The sequence below is a fragment of the Pteropus medius genome, unplaced genomic scaffold (assembly GCF_902729225.1).
Source record: "Pteropus medius unplaced genomic scaffold, Ma_sr-lr_union100, whole genome shotgun sequence".
Classification (NCBI taxonomy): domain Eukaryota; kingdom Metazoa; phylum Chordata; class Mammalia; order Chiroptera; family Pteropodidae; genus Pteropus; species Pteropus medius.
In genome coordinates this window covers 2,321,407-2,345,568 of record NW_024353909.1, presented here as the reverse complement: position 1 = coordinate 2,345,568, position 24,162 = coordinate 2,321,407, and the positions used below count along the sequence as shown (strand labels likewise).

The 24,162-nt window shown below is 42.4% G+C and overlaps 1 pseudogene; it reads left to right on the top strand.

Annotated features, from left to right (window-relative positions):
* Positions 1-2,067: 2,067 nt before the first annotated feature.
* LOC120594033 (uncharacterized) lies at positions 2,068-2,186 on the top strand (annotated as a pseudogene).
* Positions 2,187-24,162: the final 21,976 nt, after the last annotated feature.

The window sequence follows — 24,162 nt, the reverse complement described above, 5'->3', positions numbered from 1 at the left end:
TCTCGGCGCAGGCAACGGCAGGGCAGAGGGGGTTCCAGGCTTGTGAGAAACACAGAGAACCAGTCACCACATTTCTGATTTCAATTCTCTGAGTTAATGGTTATTTTCCCTCTCTCCAGCTTATGCTGCACCAAAGCAAAGGGCAGCTCAAGAAGCAGAATTAAACAACTTTCTTTCAAAAGAAGAAGGGCTAAAAACTATACTGAGGGTACGAGAACTGAGCCACGGTCAGCGCTGCTGTTTTCCTTCTCGCAGCATAGGGACAGAACCAGAGGGCCTCTCTCCCATGTCACTCCCCTGAGGGCCGGGCAGGATGGGCTGAGGGCTGCTAGAACTGGCCCGGCCAACTCTCGCCTCGCTTCCTCCCATCACAGAAGTTGCCTTGCCTGTTTCTGTCAGGCGCCTCTGAAGTTTCACTGGAGACTGTAACCCTAGTGGGGTCTTCTTTCTGTTCCTTCTCTGGCTCCCTGTTGCCAACAGCATCCTCCAGACTCCCTAGCTTGGCATTCAAGGCTCTAGAGATAAGTCGTCCACGTACCTTACTGCAGCTACAACCTCGCTCAGTCTTGCCACCCCCAGGGGACGAGCCGACTGCTGCTCCAAAATGCTCCAGTGGATTCTTGCCTCTGGGTCTGTGTTTATGCCTCTCCCCTTCCTGTACTACAACCTCATCCTTCTCTCCCTTTCTCCTTTTTCAGCTCCATTTCAGCCCAAGATGCAGATGAGATGGATAAGAAAATTACTCCAACTGTCCTGTGAAACAAAGTTTCTGAGACAGAGCCACCTAAATGGCCTGAATTACAGTCTGGGGCCATGACAATAAAAACAGGACAGACTGGGAGGAACAGACCCCACTCCCGGCCCCCCGTGTTTCTCAAACTGAAAGAATGCGCAGAGCTCTTTAGAAGAAAATGTAGTAAAACACAAGAATGTTCATAAACCCTCGAGGTCTAAAGATTCTAGTTTGAAACACACTGCCTTGAGAAACAAACAAAAACCCAGCAACATGAAAATATAAACATAATTGTAGCACTACAAAACATTAGGTTCAACATCCCCACAAAAATCATTCTTTCTAACCTGACTTTTCCTGGTCAGGAAAAAAAATATATCTAGAAGACTTTTATTAGCTGTGCGAGTGTGGGCCAGATACTTAACTTCTCTGTGTCCATTTCTTCAGCTATAAAAGGAAGCAAAATAAAAACATCTACCTCAAAGTGTTATTGGAGGGATAAAATGAGGTAATATACATGTACACAAAGTGCTCAGATGATCCCTGACACATTGTTCTTGACCAGTGGCAACATTTATCAAACTAACCCCTCTAGGTACTGTACTTGTCTTGTTACTAGAAAACTCAGTGACTGAACACTGAATTCTTCTTTCCCTCTTCGGCTCCAGGAGGTCTGATATTCTGGGGTTTCCAGGGAGTGGGAGGGAGGACGCTCAGGAGGCTGAGTTGCAACCGTAGGAAGTGCTAAGACAGGAAGCGTATATCAAAATATGAGCTTTGAACTGTTTTTTGGGGGTGGGGGGGTGACATGGGTAGGGCCTGACAGGTACAGAACACTTAACCAGAGGCCCTAAGAATGGGACAAAGGGAGGCAGGCGTCACTGCAGAGCTTAGAGAGGAAGACCTAGTTAAAGAGAATAGAGAAGATTCCGGTTGATGGGGCATGATCTTTGTATCTCAGTAAGTCATGACAGGAAACAGCAGGAGTCAGGCAAGGAGGAAGACCTACAGGCTCACAGAAGTCTAGACAACAACCTTGGAGCAAATTTAAGAGTAAGCATGACAGCTCCAGGACAACATCTGTCTGACTTTGGAATCTACTTCCATTAACTACCTGGTACCTTCAGGTGCTGGGAGAGACAAAAGAACACCTATGCAGATCTCTAGGTCCTGGAGCTCCTGCTCTCCTTCCTTATAGGGAAATAGGCTCCAACAGAAGCAGAGAAAAATTTGTAAAAGATGAGCAAAATTTAAGTAGTAGGGAAATATTCATGGGGAAGTGTACTGATGCCTGCAACTTACTTTGCAATACAATTTTTAAAAATGAATTGATAGTCTATAACCATGCCACCCTGAACATGCCCAATCTCATCTGATCTCAGAGGCTAAGCAGGGTCGGGCCTGGTTAGTACTTGGATGGGAGACGACCTAGGAAGACCAGGTGCTGAAGCGTTTAAAAAAATATGAATTGATGGATGGGTAGAGGGACAAAGAGATGGACAAACTGTGATAAAGTGTGTTCCAATGCTAACAGCTAAATGTAGGCTGTGAGTATATGAGTGTTCACTGTAAACGTTTTTTCAATTTTACTTTGTATTTGCAAATTTTCATAATAAAAAAAAAAGGGGGGGCGGGAATTAGGTAACAGTAATCAACTCATGTCCTTATAGGCCCAAGACAAATACCAAAAGAGTGGCTGGCAGAATGATGAAAGGGTAGATTTTCTTCAACTATCCCCCTTTGCCATTTAGCGCTTTACTGCTGTTCACACGTCTTCTCAGCCCTGGACAACCTGCTAAGAATGCTGCTTGTAAAGATTTAAGTTATGAGACTATCCTACATAATCTGTATTTTATCAGATCTTTCCTGATGAGTGACACAAGTCTTTAACTTTCAAAGAATTAAATCTTCAGAAGTGGAATGTAGAACTTTAGGTGGTATATCAGTTGAGATTACATTCAGTTGCAAGTGTCAGACAGGCCAGAACAACTGTGACTTCAACAAGATGAAAGTTCAGTTCGTGCTCATGTAAACAAAGTCCAAATGGAAGTGGCCCAATACTCTGCATCTCAAACATCTCAAGAACCCTGGTCCTTTCCCGCTCACTGCTCCAACATCCCTAAAGGATGGTCCCTCTTTTCATGGTCCAAGATGGCTGCAACTATATTCCAAGCAGCAGGATGGAAGGAACAAAGAAGAAGGGGCACAAGAGTATGTACAACCTGTCTCTTAAGGAAGGTTCCTGAAAATTGACTTGCAAACTTAGTCACATGTTCACATTTAGCTGCAAAGGAGACTGGGAAATGTAGTTCTTACACTCAGCAGCATTATGCCCAGAAGAGAAATTACATTACTATGAAAGAAGGGAAAAAGGACTTGGGTGGACAACTAATGGTCTCTCTCAAAGCTGGGGAGAATGTCTCCTTAGCATGCTCCAATCACGAATCCAGTTTTCTACTTAGTCTGCCTTCCTATAGGGTCGGCTATGACCTTATTCATTGGCCTCCATATGAGTGGTCTCCTTTCTGGCCTGATCACAGCGTGAGGAGGAGAAGGAAATAAGAGGCCGCTGTTCAAGTGCATGGGGGTGCAGAGCAGCGCTCCACTCTCCTCCACCACCCAGCTTCTCGACCTCCGTTAGATAACCAAAACCATGAAAAGCACAGAGGCTGCACAAGAGCAGAGGGACTCTAACCATGTGATCTCACCTGGAGGGGACAACAAGCAACAAAAGCCAGGAATGGACTTCAGGAAGGCAGTAGAACACGGGGCCAAGAAAGATCAGCCAAGGATTCTTGCGTGATTAGAGGTTCTAGAAGAAGGCTGGACGTGGGCATGGGGAGGAGTGGGGAGGTATCCAGGTTGGTGTGGATCACCTGTATGCATACAGTGGTCTCAGATCTATTCCAAGTTTTAGAATGAGTTCTCAAAATTCTGGAAGGATTTTAAGTTAATCTAGTGTCACAATCTTCTTGATTAGAGGTTCTCAAATTTGACTGCCCACTGAAATTACTTGGGTCTTTTGAAAACATGCTAATGCCTAGTCCCAAACTCTAAGATTCTGATTTTATTAGTCTGGGGTAAGGCCTGGCCATTAGTATTTTTCCAACCTCCTAACAAGACTCTAATATGCAGCAAAGTTGGAGAATCACTAAGGCAGTGAGCCTCAAACTTAATGTGCTTATCCATCACCTTGGGATTATGTAAAAATGCAGATTCTTACTCACTGGGTCCAGGATGGGGCCCAAGACTGCATTTTATTAAGTTCCTAGGTGATGCTGATGCTGTCCATCTTTGAGGCACACTTGACCTTGAGTAGAAAATTTGACTCTTTCATTTTTCCTACAGATAACATGCACTTTTGCTGCCTCCATGGGGCTTTAATGCACTGTCTACTTGTCGAAGCCCATCTAGAGGCCAGAGGTCTGGCCCTGTAATGAAACCCTCCCTGAAAGGACTCCAGGCCTGCACTTTGCTGCTTCATCTACACCTGCCCTTACGTTTAGCTTGTCGTCCACTGAGTTGATGATCTAGAACGGCCCACGCTGGACATAGCAGAGAGCAGGCTGCTGGTGCTCAATATAGCTCTTATTAATAATTAATGCTTAGTGCTAATGAGTAACCAACGACGAACAGCAAGAATGACATCGAGAAAACAGTGATAGACCTACATGGTACGATCCCCTCGGCTCCACCCTCCCCTCACCAAATTATAGTTCTAAATGAGCTTCCAGAATCTTGTTTTGACAGGTACAACCTCATACGCATTCACTTAATAAGACAGCTCTATGGAGTGAAATTCCACTTTCAATGGATGTATTTTCAGTGTGGTATACAGGAAATTAAATGAGAAAGTGTCATTAACATGGAGGTTGAGCTTAATTCCCTACACAAGGTGCTGACAAACTGAGATTGTTTATCTATTTCTCATCATGGCTATGTGTCCCTATGGGATCCAGTGAATTTCTTGGAATTCCAAGTCCTTCACCCCCTTTTTGAATTAACATCTACTTGTAGCTTCAAATTTCATCCTCAAAGATACATTCTCAGAAGCCAAAGAAGCTAACGGGAGCACATCGCTATGGAGAATGTAATTCCACAGTGTGGTTTGCCATTGCTAAGGACGGGTACCCGGGGCTGATTCAGAGCATAAATTTTTTTTGTACATAGTTTCTTTATATATCTCTTCTTAGAGGAAGTAATGTAGCACTTAACGTCTAATGACATCTATTAAGGAATTCATTAAAGAAAAACTGATAACAAGATATGTTATCATAGTCAACAATTAACTGTACCATGTAGAATCTTGATTGCTCTTAGGACGTGTAACTGGCACAGCTGTTGGAGCTGTTCTTACACAGTCAAGAGCAGCAGATTGAGGTGCATCTTTCTGAGGGCTGATTTTGACCACTGGGCAACCTGCAAGTCCAAATCACAGTCAGAGAAATGGGCCAGGGTCAGCTATTTTTAGCCTACTTTTCTTACATGTGGGCAAGAGAGACCTCCATTTGAAGACTCTCTCAGCCCCATTTGTCTTCAGGCCTACCCTTTACTGCAGGTCCAACTGATTTAGATGTTAGTGGTCGAAAGAGATCTCAGGGGATCCTTTATAGGTTCTGATACCCTTGGGGACTAGGTTGGAGGGAACTATAGGAAAAGCATTTTACTAGCAACTTCCCTTGATAGGAGCCCACATAAGGGACACTCAAGTGGCTCTATTCTCCTGGGTGGAGAAGGGGAAAGTTAAGGAATTGCCTGAATCTCTACCATTAGTCTTAGCCTGGGAAAGACCCTGAAGCAAGCTGAGACATCTGAGCAGCGTATCTAAGATTTTAAGCATGGGAGCTAGCCCGCTTCATGGTGATAAATGACTGACTCATCTTTTAACTCTGACAATGAACAATGTGATGCCCAATGGGTCCAGTGGCCTGAGCATTTCAGAGCCTCCTCCTGCCTCTCCATATGCTCATGTCTGAGGATGGTGCAGACACTCACCTGCCTGGTAGTCTTTTGGTTTAATTTAAAGACCTACCGAATGCTAGACCCAAAAGAGATTTAAACCAGTTTTTTAACACAACTTCCATACTTCATAGATGAGGAAACACCCAGAGAGGATTACCCACAGCCACCTGGGACAGGAGCCCAGGTTTTCTGACTCCTAGTTCAGGGCTCTGTTTTGAAAATCTCTAAATATTGGCAAATCTAAAGACTCAAAGAAATAGCTCTTGGGTTATCTTGTTTCTGGCAGGACGTGAAGTCACATTTAGCTGGCTTGTAGGCTGTTGTCTATCCTGTAGATACTGATGGAGACACAAAACTTCTAGTTTGCTGCCAGAAGCTCTACCACATGGAAAGGGCACACTTTCTACTTCTGCCAGCAATGCCAGAAACAGCAAACTGAGTTTCGAACAGATCATAATTGTCTGAGTCAGGAGGATATTCTGAAAATAAGGGGTGTACTGATTATTTTATTTGCCCCTCCAGACCACCTCCCATCCTCCATTCCTTCTCCACCTGCTGTGTCCCAGGAGACTGACCTCAACAGACTGCATCACCTGGATTCCCATTTCCCCCAGCTCACAGTGGGTGGGCCAACAGGAAGGCCCAGAAGGAGGCCAGAGGTCAGGTAATTGGTTATTCTGGCTCCCTCTCTGCCTTACCATAGGTAAAGTGACACAGCCACTGCCAAAACCATGGCAAGGCAGAAAGGGAGCCAGCTCCCTCACAGCCCCAGGTTTCACCAGGGACCAGAAATACTGTTCTTTCTTCTTGCTATTTCAGTTCTCTGTGGTGCTTCATCATTCTTTGTCAGATCTCTTTACTCTTTCACCCCTGTGAATAGTTCCATAATTAAACTCTCTTCATTAAATTAACACATTGAGCGTGCTGTCTTTTCTCGGCTAGGACCCTATGGCAGGAGCCATGCCTACAGGTTGGGCACTCCTCAGCCCTCTTGGGTACCCTTGGGTGGAATTGTATCATGTAACAATAGCCTACATTAGCGGACTTGTGTTTGAGGTCACTTGCATTTGTTGGGGGGAGGAGGGCAATAATAAGGTGGGAGATCTATGGGAAACCAACAGTTTTGGCAAAATCAGCCTGACACCTGAGATTCTCCTGGCCTACTGTAGATCATCCCACCCAAGTTAAATGAGTCCACAGTAGAATAACAGGGTTCCACCTCCAGTGCCACCAATGATTTATTCTGTGGAATTAGACAGGTCCCTGCTTCCATGTCTCTAAATCGGTCACTTGATTATATTCCCTTGTATGCTTGTTAACTATAATGTGTCACTATCTGCAATGTCCAAACTCTACCAACTCATGGTAAGCTGTCCTAAATGCTAAAGCAAACACAAATTGAGCTGGTTTTCCCATCTGTTTCTTTAACAAATGGGAGCTTAAGCCCACAGGGAAACTGTGTGGGTCAGGGAAACATCAAATGAACACTTCTGAACAAAAACAAATGTTTCTGAAGATCTCAAGATATTTTAAACATAGCACCCCATTGGCCAGGCCTAGCCCTTCAACGCCTGCACAAGATCCCGATGACAGCATTATTTGCTTGAACTAGGTTTGTTTCTGTGTCCAGAAAAATGCACGAGGAACCTGGAGCAGGAAACAGCTACTAGGTCCTAAAAGTCTTCCCAGGACATTGTCTGAGACCAGACAGGAAAGAAACAACAGTTGGAAGCCACACTAAGGAAACAAGGAGAATCATTCTTGGGGATCTATGTTATTGCTCTTCTTTTGCTATTGAAAATATCAAGAGCAAAGAGCAGTTGCTTGCATTCTGACATAAAACTGCTCCAGGTGAGACAGCATTTGGGGAGGGGTGGGGGGAGAAGTAGGGGAAGGAGGATAAAAAGTACTTAACAAATGCTTCTTGGTTGATTGAGTAAATGAATTAGTGAATGACTGAGTGAATAAGAGATGAATCGAGGAATGGAAGACTCGACAAGTCTTAGTATTGTCTGTCTAGCTGATAAATCATTTCGTTCAGAAAGGGGGATGAGTATTGTCATCAGAGAAACTATATTATGAAGCCAGGGGGCCATTTTCTGGGATTCACCACTGCTTCTTCGCTGTTACCCACAGGGTAGGTACATCAGGCTCCATACCCTGATATACTCACTGCCCTTGGGTGGAAATGGATCAGATAACAGTAGCCTACATTAGCTGACTTGTGTAAGGTGTCACTTCCATTTGAATAGGGAGAAAGGGCAAAAGTAAGGTAGGACATATATGAGAAAACAACAGTACTGGCAAAATCTGCCTGACACTTGAGAGTCTCCTGGCCTGCACCAGGGTCACGAGGAGGGATTTCTCCCTGAGCAGCGTGCCATGCTCCAGCCCCTGGCGGCTCCCCATCTCCCTTCCTGTCTCCCTACCTCCTTCTTGTACTTCCATGTTCCCTCCTCTACTCTCCGACCTTTTGATCCATTTTCTCTCTCATTTCTTGCCAAGTATTTCTTCAGTTTTCATTCCTATTGGGGAGGTCATATAATTTATCAACCAAAGGAGGAGATTTCTGAAAGTAAAAGGGGGTGCTAGGAATAATCAAAATTTTGCAATTTAAAATATTAACTTATTGACCAATAAATTGATTTTATTTATATTGGTGGGATTATAAAATAGTTTTATTTAAAATCTTTTCTGAAAATGAAATTATTTCCGCCAAGTAAATATATTTGTGTTCATTAAAGCAAACTAAAAATAACTTATTTTGTTCAATCTATTATTCAAAAAACAATACCATTAGCAGAATAATGGTGCTTGGCATATATTCACATATTTTAATGGTTTTTTAGTTGCATTTATCTTTAATATTATTATATCATGGTATTTTCCAAAAGAATTTTTTTAACATGGATTTATTTTTTAATCTTTTCGTTTCATAAAATTGCATATAATCTTCAAAGTTGAATTTTTAAAGCTTTTTGAAGTATTATATACTGAAAAGTGTGAAAGTTGCATTTTGTTAATAAATTTGAAATTGTTCACATCTGAATCTTCTCTGTAGATTATATTATCTTTAATTGAGAAAAACATTTTCTCCAAAGTTACCAATACGCCTTGTGAGTTCAGATCGAATTCTACTAAAGTATATTTCAATTCCATTTTTCATATTAAATTATGTTATATTTTAGCCTAAATATTTTCTCAGGTCGTTTTTTTATCTCCCATGTACTTCTTTCAGATATTTTTTTCAGTGAAAAACTCTTCATATAAGTTGTCGCTATGATCCCAAATCATAAGCCTTTCAGTTTCATGCAATTAAAAATGAAAATGCCATCGAAAGTCTTCCAATAGATCAAGATATTCCACAGAGCAATTACAATTTTGTAAATCACAAATCTATAATTTTTGAGCTCCCAATATTTAATTTGTTTGCTTTTTTTCTTTCTGGTCTAGTGATAGATTTCATTATTTTCCTGTTTGCAAGTATTGTTTTCAAAAATTGTAATGAAGTCTTTTGAACATTCCATTGTTTGGAGACTTAAGTTAAAGTTATCCAATTGATGTTGAATATAATGCAACCAAAATTTATAACTTTGCTTATAAAATAAGTTCACTACCATAGGAAAATGTGTTGGTTGATTTACAAAGTAGTTCTTCAAAGATACAAAAATCTTTAAAAATTCTTTTGGTAGTGGGCAACAAAGAGAAAGTGTACATTGCCCCAGTAAAGTAATTTTTAATATTCAACATCAGCTTCATCAGAAAAATTTTGTGGTGTGAATATTCTAACAGAATACACAAAAATATTTGTAAATTTAAACCACTATATATAACTTTTATTTCATTTGCTCCAACATTGCAGCTTAGTGGGAGGAAAGTATGAATTATATGAACACCAAAACAAATCTCAAGCCTATTTCTGCTTCATAAGTTTCTTAATTTCCTAATAACATTGCTTTTACCATGAAGCTGTGCTTCGTCAAAATTTGAATGTGTATTATCACTATAAACAATAATGAATATTAAATATTAAACTAAAAAGTTCATTTAAAAATGAATTTGACACTAGTATAATAAGATATTTCACTTTTAGAACGAACTTCCAGAAACTTTGATTTCCTCAACTGGAAGTGATAATTTGACCCAATTATTAAAACTAACTGATTTTCTTTGTAAAGCATCTAATAGCACTAATAAAATCAATAATCTTGAACTATTTGCAGTTTTTCTTCTGCTTAAAGTGCCAACATTTCATATTTTGCACATGTAAGAAGACTTGGAATAAAAAGAGTGAATTAAAAAAAAAGTCATTTGGTATAAGTGAAAAATCATGCTTTGCAGAGGAATCTGTAAACTCATCTTCTGCAGATTCATATGTGAATTCATCTACAAGAGAGTCTTCTTAAAATAGCTACCAATTTTTAAAATTAGGTGCTGATATTTTGTTAGCAAATTTTGTCTTATGTTTTTCATGTACTCATTTGCCACGGTAGATGGTAAATGCTGTTAAATATTTTGTGCAAGTTACACGTTCATCAACTTTGGTAAGAAATGAGAACTCAGTAATTAATTTTCATTAAGCGTGCACTCTTGTTTTTTGAGCTCACTGCTGCCAAAAGGGTTTATATTGAAATAAAAAATGTTATCAAATAATAAAATAAATGTTGATTTAAATTATAATAAATGACAAAACTGCTATTGTAAGAGCAGTCTACCTTCTGTTAGGGCTGCTCAGACTATTTCCTGAAAGGGATCAATATCCGCCTAATATATCTACCCTATAGTTTTCCACAGTTTGCCCAGACCCTGCCAACAGGCATCATAGTGGCTTGCTGCACTTAGAGCTGCCCAGTGCTGGCTACAGCACAGGTAGCCAGCTGGGGCAGCAGCATCAGCCACTTGTTCCCGCCACTGGAGTCCAGGAGGTTATTGAACCCCAATGCTCACAGCTGAGCACACTTTGAATCATCAGCAAGCATCCTGCATGCTGCACTAATTGAAGGGGACATCAATTACCCTGTGTCTTGAACGAAGTGGGAAAAGAGAGACCGGTTATCCCTGGTAGTTTCAGCCTTAACCACAAGTTAAAATGCGAACTCTATTTACTGAACATGCATTTTACACACAACTGGATGAAAACCTTAGCAGGAGCCAGCGGAACAAAACCGAGGTCCACCTGCCCCTCCTGGCTGATTTTAATCCAACAATTAATAATGGCAAACTTTGTTAAAAATAATAAAAGTAAAATCTGGATAAATGCTAAACTGCACGAGATGCTGAGACAACAGGCACACACCAGGACTCCCTTGGAGAAATTGGGACGTACTGTCACCTCATGTTTTAGAACTCTTGGGTTTTATTTTCACTGCAGCAAATCTCTAAATTTTGTATCGTTTTCTCTAAGCAGTTTTCTGTGTACCCGTCTGTCCCTTAGGATTCCTAGCCCTTTCATAAAACAGAAAAATGAGGTGCCAATATTTGATAGTGTGTGGATGCAAGATAAATGCAAATCTCATCAAGATAATGGGCACAGACCACACCTGAGACAAATCCATACTCCCTCATATGTCGGAAAAGGCTGTGCTAAGACTGCTTGGTGCCTATGCTATGTCTGTACTACCTTTCTTCCTTACCAGTGAGGTGAACTTGAAGACGGAAGCCATTTGCTAAGGATGGTGGCTCAGAAAAATAAAAGGATCCTGGGTTGCTGATGACTGGGGAGCCTCCACAATAATAAACTGCCGCCCTTTAGACCAACAACGGAGTATAATTCCTGACTTACCCAAAGGCCCATTGGTATGGTCTCCGCTTCCCATCCAGGCTCCTCCCTCTGTCTTCACTCTGCCCTTCGGGCCTCAAATCCTTTGCCATAGAGTCTTCTTGACGTTCTCCAAACTCAACCCTCTCATATTTCGTACATGCTGTTCCCTTAGCCGAGATGCTTTCCCAGCCTTGACACCCAGCCACTTTCGCCCTTGTGCTAGAAACAAGCTTAGTTATCATCTCCTTTTAGAAAGCCCTCTAGGCTGCGCTCCCGAGGCATCCCGTGCTTCCTCACCTGTTAACTTCCCTGCCTCTTTCAACCAGGGATCGACCTGAGGGAAGGGGGCGGTATGCTTTCCTCATTTTGCATCATGTGCCACACCTGGCATAAAGCAGGCGCAACTCATGTGAAATGAGTGAATGTTAAAACTCAGCGAAAAAGGGGAGAGTCCCCCAAAGGTCTTTGGGAGGAGACCTGCATGGCCTCTAAAGGCAGAGGTCGCAAAATGGCAGTTACTCATTCTCCATCAATAGGATCAGGTCCATTATCCTATTACACCTCCTCAGGGGTAAGAAGACACGCCTATTAGTAACCCCAGTTTATAGCTGGGCAAGTGGAGGCACAGGAGATTAAAAGCCACAGGTCAACCCAGGAGTTGGTGATGGACCTGTGATTGGCAGGGCAGTGCACGGCAGGGCAGTACACGCGTCTGACGGGTCTCAGTCCTCCGAGCCCCCCACCTCCGAAGACCCCTCAGTTCTTTTCCTTTTTCTTTTTCTTTTTTAGTACAATCCAAAAACTCCTCTCTCCCGATTAAGTCATCCTTGCTTCAAATATCTAAAGCGGCTATTTTTTTTTTCCTTCAGCATTTGAAATGTTTTTAAGGGTTTATTTCAAACACCTTTTTCTTTGAACTGATTGTTCAGAACTTTCATTCCACTTTGTCAGTGTTTTTTGTAGTTGGCTCTGATTTCTAAAAGGTTTTTATTTCTTCTCTATTAGCAGCCACCACCTGCTTACTGTTTGGATGGGGTGTGCTGTATTTTCTTTGCTTTCATCTATTGAAATGGATGAGAGGGAACTTAGATAATGAACCTTGTTTCCAATTTTCCCCCTAGCCTCCCCTATTTTTAACTCCTCCTGCCACTGCTAAGGATGAGGAAAAGAACGGAAATTCTCAGGGTGTTGATAAGTCTATGGGACTCTCCCCCTCCTCCTTTCTCCCCAGGCACGAAGGAGTGGCAGGCAGAAGAGGGCAGAAGTGTGCCTGGAATGGTGCAGGTGCCCTGGCTGTCTCTGGGACTAGCCAGACCTCCTGCTTAGCCACGGCCGGATCCTCTGTGGCCTTAATGGTTGTCCTTCTGAGAATGAAAAGGTGTCTTTCTTCATTCTAACGGTGACCCGTGGGCTGCATCAGGGGATGCTGGTGTCAATGGCCATTGCTGAGGCCCCACCCTGATGGACACTACCTTGTCTCATTTGGGGCTAATCTGTACACACTGACCCTTATGGGAGCAGCCTCACATATAAATATATAAATATTTTACCAGTATCCTGCCCTCGGGGTATCGAGTTTAACGAACTAAACACCCTCCATTAATCACCCGGCAGAACGTTACTTAATTCAAGCGAGAGGGCAAAGACGAGTCAAGGGCTCTGCACAGCCCTTCCCTGCATCGTGTCTTCCCAGACCTTCAAGAACAAAGTCCTAAATCCAAAAGTTCCCAAGCCGGGTGGACACCTCCCACCACTGCCCTTTCTCTCCGTTCCCACATTTCAGATACCAACTCTCTCACCCACCTTCCTTTGGTCACCTTTAATATAAGGTATTCTCCCCCCGTATCTGCCCAGTCCAGAAATGCAAGGCCATGAGATAATTCAGCCCAGGGAGGTAGAAAAAGGTCTCGAATTCTTTTCCCATATAACCCTGTAAGTCAAGTACACTGTGACACTGAGAATATGTAGCTGAAGTGGGTACAATACCAGAGGCCCTTTGATGTCTCTGAAGATCCTTGGGAGATAACATCAGTCACCCAGCTTAGAGCTGTTACAGCCACTCAGTGCAAGTGTGTAAAGTCCAGGAATGAAGGAAGGAAAGGACAGAGGGAAGGAAGTGGCGGCTGGTGTTGGTAGGCGGAAGGCAGGCGTGGGGAGGTTACATGGTGGTGCCCACATTGAGCAGAATCTTTTCATCCCAGGGCGCCCTGGTCCCTACTCCTACAGACACAGACAAAGGCAAGACTTGGAAGCTGACACCTCACTTCTTATTGGGAACATGATGTCCTATACATTCTGACTCCACTGACATCTAAGGGGATTGGTGGGGAGCAGCCATCCCAGCACGGAAAATGGTATAAGCCAGCAAGCGTCTGAAATCCCTTTTGCCCTTTGTTTCCATTCTTTTGCAGGGCTGACCACAGCCTCACCCACTCCCAACTCGCCGGGAAGGGCTCCTCTTGACAACATATCAGGCTTTCCAGAGCATCCTGCCTTTGGCCAGAGGTCTAGCAAAGCCTCTCCCAGGCCGTGTACTGCTTTAGCCCAACACTAATTAGTAATGCAATCCAGCAAAGAGTGAAGCCGCCTGCCACCTCCCCTCACTCATAGTGATTTATGTTCAATTTGTACAAATGGAGAAAATGAGATTTCAAATTTCAATGCCATTTCTGCAATGAGGTGATTAAAAGAGAGAGAGGTATCGCCTTCCACTGTATAGAATATTGATCCCAGTGCTATTTTCCTTTGCAATAACCATTAGCTCAGTATTATTTGCAAACCTCTAATGTGAACCTGGAGATGTAATTTACATTTGTGCCTCACTTATTTGCTTTAACAAAACAACACAAAAGCTTTGGGTCTTTCAATCTATCCATATTGTCAATAAAATTAGCAGCTTGAAGGGGGAAAAATTATATTCGAAACTATAACTTCCCATTAACTACCGCAAGACACAACACATTGTTCCAAAGGAGAGAGCGGGTGGTGGGTAAGCCCCTTTCTCGTTCTACGCCTTCCCACTTTCCTCCCCTCCACTGGGGCTAAGATTCAATAAGAAAACTTAAAAATGAAGCATCCCCCCTCCTGATGCGGATCAGCTCGGGCGGTGTGGGCTGATCGCTCGGAGCGTGTCCCCAGTGCCAAGTGCCGGCACACGCCTCTCCCAGAAGTCTAGGCCGGGCTTCCTAGAAAAAGGCTACACATAGACACGTGCGGGGCCGGCACTGACTCTCGGAGAAGCTTCGCAAAGGAGAAGGGGGGAGCCCTGGCCGGGCTGGAGCGGGTGGAAGAAAAGAAGAGGAGGTAATCACGAATAAAAGCACAGGGCCGCGTTAGCACAATTCAAGTGGCAGTCCGTCAGCCTCCGACTCTTCATAAATAGGCTCCGCAGCTCCGCTCTCATTTCTTGTCTCTGCAAATCCGTCAGCTGCCTACCACTGCCTACCAGACCCTGGAAGATGAGAACAAGAAAAGAGGGGGTGGGGGGGCGGGTAGCTAATGACCCATAATTGCCATGATAGTGGGAGAGGGGCCAGGCAGCTGTTTTACATTCCTGGTATGTATAGTATGCAAATATCCACAAAGACTCGACACAGTTTCGCTATTGTGGATCCGGAGGGTAACCAAATTAGCCTTTGGCAGCCATGGTAATTGGGAGGTGCTGTTCCCATTAGGAGTCCTGCAAATTATGAAGAAAAATGGACCCAGGGCTTTGTCACAAATAATAATACCAAGAAGAAAAGAGCAGGCGGCTGTCTTTTCTTTTCTCCCCCAACTCCTCACCCACAGCCTTTCTTTATTTCTTTTTTTAATTTCTGCATTGTGTTGTTAATACCTCTCCATTTAGTAATAAGAAAACAGTTTGAAATCCCTTACTAGACGGTGCAGATTTGATTGCAAGAATGTCAGGGTTACCAGGGGGAAGAACAGGGGTTCCAGTGAGGAGACCTTTTCTGTGCCCAAGCCCGGGGCCTGCAGGTAAGAAAGGTGCAGAGGTCTTGAGCAAACACTGTGGCAGGGCTTGTCCAGACAGGGAAAAACTGGCCCGCGCTTCCCTGTGCAGCCTCCCCCAGCCCTGGATGAGGAAGGATTTGGAAGCAAGGTGTCCGAGAAACCCATCCTTCTAAGGAGTATCCTCTCCTTAATCCAGTTGTCTGGAGGGCCCAGCCTCCTGAGCCATAGCTGGATTTTGTCCTATATCTCACTCTCAAAGAGTCTAAAGATCTGGCTGGCTGTCCTGTTTTAACAATTCAGATATCAGCCTAAAACCTTCCAATTATGATGCATTAAGCCCCAAACTCATGTAGAAAAGGTTTGGAGACTTTAGCCCTGGGCAGTCCTTTGAGACAGCCTAATTTTACATCCCCAGGAGTGACCAGATGGGCCACTGGAATATCAGATGACACTGGGATGAGCTCACCCCTTTGTGTGGCATGGGTGAGTGCAGGAAAATGGTCAGCTTGGGGCCAAATTGCCCCAGATGAGAGGCATGGCATCAGAGGGACAGCTAAAACTATGTTCCAAAAGCTATAACGTGAAGAACCATACTTCAAAAAGCACCCTCTCCTTTAAAGCAATCAACTTCTAATTCCCCTTATTTTAGCATCTGTTTGTTCTGCCAGAGGAATGCCTTCAATGAAAAAGTCCTCTCTGGAACTAGTGTCTTTCATTTATGTTCCTCCAGTGACATAGGAACATTTCATGCATTGCTTTGGCACTTTATTTTTATTTTACTTTTCATAAAAATGTGCAATGGAAACATGGAAAAGAATAGGAAACTTCCACTTGGATAACTGGAAAGAGACAGCTGTATACACATCTTTAAAATCAGACAACATTTCCCATAAGGAAAAAAATGAAAAAAAAAAAAAAGAATTTTTATAAGGTTTGAAGTATCCTCAGAGACACAGCTACAAAAGAATCCTGCCAATTTTGTCCTCCAAAGGGTAGAGAAAGAACTAATGGCTAGTTGTACACATTTGGAAAATTAACAAAAACATAAAGACTAAAAATAGATCAGGTCATACATAGCAAAGTCAAAAAGAGGGTTGAAAAATGGGTAAGAGGAATTGATAACTTGCTTGCACAGTGTCACTGCAGATGTGACCGACGGATGATCTCGGGAGTGGAGCTGCGTGGAGAGGTAGGCCCACGATACCGGTCCCTGTGATTTCATAATGTTCTCACCCCAGCTGAGCACACAGAACAAGTGGCCCGTGCTTCTTTACACAGCCTCTCCCAGCCCCCCATTCCTGGCTAGTTTTAAATGAAGAACACTCAACTGTTAGGTATAAACCACATTTCAAGTCTCTTTGGAGAGAAACTTGAGAGTGGAAAAAACTTTAGCATTTGCAAATTTTTGTTTTCTAGGAAACGATTTTTCTGGTAGAAATGTGCTTACGTTTTGCCACTACGTCTAGACTTTTGTTCTACTTCTGCCCCTTGCCATGCTCGACGAGGCCTGCAGCATCCAGGCTTCCCAGTCGCCCTCGTTCCTTCCTCAGAATGTCAACCACACTAAAGGTTTCAGTATTATAAAACCAACACAGGAGGTGCTTCCTCGCAACTCCTACTTTTGCACAAACTATTCCCTCTGCTTGCAGGGATGTCCCTGTGTACTGCCACACTCTCGTCACCCAAGCACTTGCATGCATACGCGTGGACACACGCACAAGTGCACACGCACAAACACACACCCGTCAGGCTGACCCGTGGTCTCTTCTGTAGCTCTGTTTTGATGCTCCGTCCTCCGGCAGCCTTCTCTGACCTCCCAAGTCTGGGGTAAGCCCCCTTCTACTTGCTCCCATGGTCCTCGGTGCTAGAAATTATTACGAAGTTCTTTAAAGGTCTGTTCATTTCTCCAGGGCTATGAGCTCCTTGAGAGCAGGGACTGCCCCTCTCTTGTTCGTGATTGTGTCCCTCCAGGATCTAACACGGTACCTGGCAAATAGTAGTTGAGTCATACATGTTTGGAATGAATGTCATCCGATTATCCCAAAGCCTTGCTGAGGTCCTGAAGAATCACTTGATAACACTTCTCCACCACTGTTTTTACACTGGGGAATCCTGCTTGCCAGGAAAGGCCTACAAATTCCAGAATTCTAGTGAGCCCCAACATAAAGATAGACCAGCAAGTATTCCAAATACCAAATTAACTCAGTGGTGCCTGTTGACCTCATGGGTTTTGTCATGCAGTTTTCATTCTACTTCCTGCTGAATCTAAGGCCTCTCTTCTCTATTTTTCTCTTCACAGATAGAATTCGTTCATGTCTGCAAATATTGCAAAGAATACATCTTTCAATATACTGTGCTCTGTTCTGCACACTTCACGATCTCAGGCTTTACCCACAACCCAGAACAAGACCACTTCAGCCCTTGCAGGGAATTCACGAACATTAAGGTGAATTCCTTTCACCATAAGCCCAATTCGATCAGGTTACTAAGTATTTATGTCTTAGGCATTCATGTATTAGAGCATCAAACATACTTGGAAAAACAAGGCTATAAGAAGATAGCAACAGGAGAAATGAAGTGATGGGAAATAGGACTAGAGATTGGTGTTTGGTAGAAGAGTGTTCCTTAAGCTGAAATAGCTTGCTATTTAAAAATAGCAAGGGTTTGACCTTGAGGAAATGGGAAAGGACAGTGAATAGGAACAGTGGCTAGAGCAGAATATTCCTGAAAAGATTTATAAAAATATAATTTTGGAAGAAAGACCCATTGGTGAGAGCCTTAAGTACCAAATGAAAGAGTTTAGTTGATGGTGAACAGTTTGGGTGTGGCGTTGTAGGGCAGAGTCACTCCAACAACCTCTGAACCAATTCTAGGACTTTTATTAAGGTCTGTTATAGCACTGGCTCAATGAATCACTTCTCTCTGTATCCATGTGATTGTATAGTCCCTACCACATTAACTCTGGTCTTGGCCATGTGACTTGCTTTGGCCAATGGGACTTCAGTAAACGTGATGCACGTAGGAGTTTGAAAAAAGCTCATGCATTGGAATTTGCCTTCTCTTGTTGCTTACTGGGAATCCTTCCAGCACTGTGTGAAAAAAGCTTGGGATAACCTCCTTGAGGATGAGAGACCAAATGGAGAGAGGTTCAGCTCTCCTAGTTGACCCAACTGAGGTCCCAAACATATAAGTGAGCTCAGCCCACACTATGTGGAGCAGAAATGAGCCATCCCACCCGAGCCCAAATGGTCACGACAGATGAGTGGGTAAATACATTGAGCTTCTAGTTTTGGAGAGGGGTTAGTGATTTGTTACTCAGAAATAGGTAACTGATACAAGTTCCTCAAGAGAGGAGCCTAGAAGAACATGAGAGAACAAGGCCACTTTTTTGGGAAAGCTAAAAAAAAAAAAAAATGGGGCCGTTTTTTTAGGGCTCCTGCTCAGAGCTGTAACAATCCCATGGCAGGTTGAGAACAGCCGCCATGAGGGAGGCAGAGGAAGGAGGGAAAGCCCAATGTGGTGGTGATGAGAAGAGCAACATGGGCCAGCACTGGCTGGAGTAAGGGAAGGTCAGAATGATGGAACGAATAACAGAGCCTACAGCAGCCGGAATCCCATGGCCAAATGGCAGGCCTTGGCAAGGTCAGTCCATCTGGTGGAACCGCAGGGATGAGGGAGTAGGTGTTGGTATTGACAAGGATAGATATAGCAGGTGAATCTTAATGGCTGCCTCCTAGGAACCTGTCGAGGCAAGGAAATATTAGGATGGGGCTGGGGAGGGTGGGGCTACTGGGAAAAAGTTCACTGATCAAGTTTTCCAGGAAGCTTGCGGTGATTTAGGGAAGCATGAGATGCCCAGAGAACAAAGCTGGATATCAGGACATACAAAACCCAGCAAAAGTTGTCTGTCAGTCTAGATATTATTTTTGTTATTACCATCACCCCGGATCCACTATTGAAGTTGGCATCCAATTGTATGTCCAGTTGCTAGGGGTCAAGGCAAGAGTGGTGATTAAGGACATCGGTTCTAAAATCAAATGTCAGCTGAATCACCTACTGGCTGATGTCCTTGGGCGACATCAGTTTCCTCATCTGTCAAGTGAATAGTACTTCCTATCTCATATGATGAAATAAAATCATACATTCAGAGTGTTTAGCACAGTATACAGTACATAGTATATAGCAAACTCCAAATATTATTATCACTATTTGCAATAGTTATTTAGACCTCCACATTTTCTCAAGGTTCTGAGTAATTTCCCGGGATTATCCAGAAAGATTTCACCATTTGAATACCATCAAGACCTTCTGTGATACCTAAAATATATTAATTAGGGAAAATGGACTCTTGATTACAGCATTTGAATCTGGCAGGGAGAGAAGAAAATTCAGTCCTTTCCTTATGTTTGGGATGCTAATGTATTCCTGATGAAAATCTATATGCACATTCAACTATATTTGATCTTTATTTCTATCCCATCCAGCTAGCAAGTTCTCATTAAGATATGATTTAAGAACTGAAAGTTCATTAAAAAGATCATTTTATGACGAAGTGAGATGAGCAACGTAGAAATGATTCCATATCTTCTCCAGATCATCCCATTTAGGGCTTTTTTCCAACTGAATCCAGCATAATTTATAGAAGCACTGAGATCTGCCTTTCAAAGCCTGGAATAATGCAACAATTAACATCATACACCCTTGTTAGCTGATGCATCAGCTCTAAACTGCAACAAATACCACTGCTAGCAATTTTCTTTCTTTAAGCAGTATTATCTTAGAAATCTTTCTTCTAAATTCAGTTCTAAGGTAAAATATTCACAAATAATTTCTGGTTTCAGTGTAGTTTCCCCTTGCTTTCTTAAAAATAGAATTATGGGGAGGAAACACTTTACATTAAGGAACAAAGTTCTGATTCAGAATGCTTAAAACAATATTTTCAATTTTTTCAAACTGAATAAAACAAAGCTCATAGTAATTGCAGCATTATCATTCTTTTAAGAGCAGGGATTAGATCATCTTCCACAATGTCAAAATTTGTCTGAACCACACTTCAATAAAATCACAACATGATAACGGTATTTCTATTCTGCTATGTAAATATGAAAAACATATCAAGTGTAAAAACAATTTGTGTAATTGTTACAAATTTCTGTTCTACAATCGATTCCCACAGAATCCCGCTGCAATTATTCAAATCTTTGTGGAAGAATATCTTAAAATCTTTAGATTTTTTACCTTAAAGTTAACTTACTGGAAGTACCACCAGCTGACATGCTAACAATTTTAACAAGAATTTCACTGTAGCTCAGAATAGAGAAATAACATCAGTTATCACATCTAGTGAGCTATCCAGTTCCAGAATCAACACATTAATTCCAGTACTTCCAAAAAGATATTTTTCAAAGATAGACAGTTTCTTATATTTTTAATCACAGAGTTATGAAGCTTTGACCAATTCCTATTGTAAAATAGTGAGCACCAACTGTCTTTGGCACTGACTTTAAAATAAAATTGTATAATTTATTTTGAACACATCTCAAAAGATTTCAAACTATAAGCAAGTAACTAGTGCCAAAACATTCAGAAATATTTAGCATTATTATTACTTCGTATTCAAATACCGGAGTCATTTTCGTTGTGTCTATGATTACAAGCATAGCATTGATCCCCATTGACAGGAAAAGTAGCAAAGGTGTACATATCATGATATAGCATGATGTGCATGCTTATAGCTAGTCTTATGGACTAGAATGAAATTCGTTTGGTCTACCTCAGTGGCTTTTCAACTGAGGGCAATTTATTTGCAATTTTTATAGACTTACTGTGTATAGAGATTCTCTAGCACAATTCCTGGGTACATATAGGTGCTCAATATGTTTCACTATTATTTGCTATTGTTATATCACTTTTAAAACCATCTTTAACATTAAACTATTTCCATTTGTAAGGATTAAGCTTTCACTGCCAATGCCTTAAGCCTTTGATAATCTGCTCCTAGACAACTTTTGTGAGACTATAAACTCTACTTGGTCAGCAACCACGTCTGTATCATTTCTCACTATACCCACAATGCTTTGACTACACAGTAGGTGGTCAATAAGTACACATTAAATAAATGAATAGCAAAATAAATAAATGTACATTTAATAATATAAATATCTGATAAAATAAATGTGTTGTCTATGTTTAAACCAGGATTTTTCTTTCAGTTTTTAAGGGCTTCCTACTCTAATATAATCCTTCTTGTCTACTCATATCCACCTCTCTCCCTGCAACTAATCACTTCTCTCTGTTCTGTTCTAACTTTCAATCTTTTCTTGAGTCACCTGTTGTTTTGCAGCTGTTAGCCTGGTCTGCTTCTGATAGACCATACATTCTTTTTTATTGCCAGGATCCTATTTGGTTCATTTTTATCAATGTTGCCCCCACTCCAATATACACACGCACACACATATATATATATACACACAGATTTATACATATCAATTGAACTGACAGATTTTTCTCATTTATTTTTCCTGAAAACTTCCATGGCTACATGCCCAAGAAAGCTCTCCACTTGCACATCCCGCCTTCTAAGTTCTATTTCATAATATTCTAAGGAAGAGCTCCATGTCACAGAAGAGCAGATGCCCACTCCCAAGGTGGCTGGAGGAAAACGACAACAATAGTTTCTACTCCAAGGGAGTGAGGAGCAGCTAATGAAATAACAGTCAGATTGAGTCAGAAATGAATGACTACTTCTGGCATAGTCAGGGAACTAGTCAGGGCTGAGCTGCCCTGCTGTGCCTAAGAAAAACTAGCTCCCCTGGTCCTCAGCCTCAACCACACCAAGACCAACCCTGACCTCTCAGGGTCAGTGCTGGTCATTCTTCCCAAGGCCTTTGCCAGTTCTACGCAGGTCATTTCCCGGCTACCGAGAAGACCATTAACTCAAAAGCCGCTGTTCCTGATGCCTGGCAGTCTGATGGGCAGATATACATGCAACTGACCCTTGACCCGTTGAAATTTCTCTGATCTGAGTTCATCTCCCGTGTCATCTGACACTCAGTCTCCCAGCCTTTAGAGGAATGGAGGATAAAAAGCCAAATTAATGCAAGTTATATCAAGTGCACCCCGGACTATAGTGTCCGTGTGGCTTCTGAGATTGCCTTACTTCCTGCCCTGAATGCCATCTTTCTTTCCGCCTCGGGCTGCTCTTCTTGAAACCTTCAGTCTTGCTGCCTCACCCACAGGTCTGCATGCCTTCCTCCCAGGTCCCCGGAGGGCCTCTTCAAGCTGGCAGCCAGAGTCACTTCCCGGTAGGTGCAGCTGGCACGCCTGCAAGTGTACTTAAACTTTGTGTCTGATCAAGTTATGTGTATTGGATCTGAAACCAGTTAGTCAATTCGTTCAGGTCCCTAAGTGGCGATTTGTGGTAATGTCTACATCAATACAAACAGAGCGGTTTGCTAGCTGGTTTACGTAAAGCAAATGGCTACAGGAAAGAGGGGCTGCCTCCAGCGTTCTCTCTGCTAATGAAGATATGGCTGGAAAAGATGGGAAAACGAATAGAAACGAAAGTGGGAATCCACATGTGCATAAATACTAAGGTGAGGTCCGCTTTCTGGGCTGAATCAATTTGCCACTTCCACCCCTTGTTTCTTCCTCCCCAATGACTGCTTTTGTTGATGCCTACGTGTAATTATTAGTGTTAGAATCGAAATCTGTGTATATTAAAGCCCCAAATCCAAGGCTGATCTGTGTTTTTAAGAGAAAAATTAAAACAAGCTCTATCTGGAGACTTATAGGAATGACTAAAACAAGAAAAAAACTGTGTGGTGTAGAGTCCATTTCTCTTTTGTATAAACAGTTTCTGTATTTGCCTGGGTAGGGGAGGAAACAGCCAGTCTAAGAGGGAATTTATTTAGTGTGTGTCTACATATTGGCTGTATCTCTTCACTACTGCAGAGCACATTGTTTCTAATAATTGTGATGGATTGATACTTATGACTGGCTGGCAGAATTCCTTTAGCATGTTAAAATATTACCTTTGATTCCTTGATCTAATGCCTAACCTGATGTTTCAGTTGGTTTTCAAATATAATAAACAAACTTTTAAAGCAAATACCCCAAAAGAAAAGGAAGATGCTTTGTATCTGGGTGTCTTCCCTTTGAAATCACTGCCCTCTACCAGCCAAGGGAACCACTTAGCAGGCTCGTTCCTTAGCTCTGGTACATTCATGACTTCTCTGAGTTTGATACAAGGGAAGAAATCTGTGTGTGTAAAATACACTAAAATCTGTATGACAAAAATTCTTCAGCTAAAATAGAGCAGTTGAAATCCACCTTGTTCTGGTCTGTTAAGCGAGGCAGGAAAAAAGTAAAATTCCTGACTCAAGGCTGAGAAGTGCTTCCTTGAGTCCCACTTCTGTCTTCAACTGCTGGTGGGAAATTTGGTCTCTGAAAATGGCAGTTTTGCTCTTACAATCTTATCTCCATGTGCTGGCCCCTAAGACCCTCTGGAAATTTTACCCCCCAACACCAAAGGCATTAAGTCTCAGAAGCTTACCACCATCGCCTCTGATCCAGCGGCAATCCTCGGGGCCCTGACAAGGGGCACATTTGACATGGCAAGGACAGGTTGTGGCTTAGCAGCCAAGTGGCTAAATGCAGACTGAATACTTGATTTCCTTCCCCTAATCAATGCACATTTCTGAAATAAGCGGCTTTAAATGGCGGGTCACATGAATTTTTATTTCATTTTGTT